This window comes from Myotis davidii, unplaced genomic scaffold (assembly GCF_000327345.1).
Source record: "Myotis davidii unplaced genomic scaffold, ASM32734v1 scaffold88, whole genome shotgun sequence".
In the NCBI taxonomy this organism is placed as follows: Eukaryota; Metazoa; Chordata; class Mammalia; order Chiroptera; family Vespertilionidae; genus Myotis; species Myotis davidii.
Window position 1 is genome coordinate 445,317 of NW_006300377.1, and position 769 is coordinate 446,085.

The 769-nt window shown below is 60.2% G+C and overlaps 1 protein-coding gene across 3 annotated transcripts in view; it reads left to right on the forward strand.

Moving 5' to 3' along the window:
- The first annotated feature begins 397 nt into the window (after positions 1 to 397).
- Positions 398 to 769, forward strand: part of RHBDL2 (rhomboid, veinlet-like 2 (Drosophila)) — a 42,007-nt gene continuing 41,635 nt past the window's right edge. Inside the window, exon 1 of one of the 3 annotated variants that reach the window (XM_015572866.1) lies at positions 398 to 767. The gene's annotated coding sequence lies outside the window, so the exon portion shown is untranslated. The remainder of the gene's footprint in view (positions 768 to 769) is intronic. The other 2 variants (XM_015572868.1, XM_015572864.1) reach the window with 2 other exon arrangements.

Sequence of the window (769 nt, forward strand, 5' to 3'; positions counted from 1 at the left end):
ACTTAGTGCCAGATCAGCAACAAATACACTTTTCGGTGTGCCGCAGAATTTTAGTAATTAGTTATGTGTGCCAGGAGATGAGAAAGGTTAAAAATCGCTGTATAGATCACTATGTTAATCCACCTCTTTCTTCATCCTAGGGCTTAGCACAGGTGAGTTATTCTCAAAATGCACTGAATGAATAATCAGAAACTGGCAGACATTTCCCCAGCGCCCAGGGTACAACCAGTTTAGTGGAGAGTGCCTGCGGCTTGTGACTAAACCCCCGCTGGGAGTCATCAAGTCACCCACCCAGGGACGCCCTGCCGGGCCCGGCTTTCCTCCGGGGCAGGGACACGGTAGTGGAGACCACCTGGCTAAGGTCTTTCCCTGGAGAGCTGAGAACGGACGGCAGGAGGATAGGGCTGGGGGGAATGGAGTTCAGGGTCAGGGCCACGGAGAAAGAGCAGAGAGGCTGGCACGGTCCCTGGCTCGGTCCCAGGCAGGCGAGGGGGAGGACTCATTCATCCAGGGCCAGCCCAGGAGTGGGACTGCGGAGCTGGCTGGTCGGGCTCCGGCCCAGGCTCAAGACTGGGAGGGGATTTCCTCAGGCTCCCTCCCCCGGAGCGGCTGCTGGAACCTGCCCCACGCAGTTAGTGAAGGGAGGGGCCGGGGAGCGCCATCAGGCAAGAACTTCGGGGCAGCAGAGGAGCCCCTTGGCCCAGGACGCCTGGAACGCGGGGTGCAGCCGGTCCTGCCTGGGCGCCCCCGGGCCTCCCGAGGGAAGGAG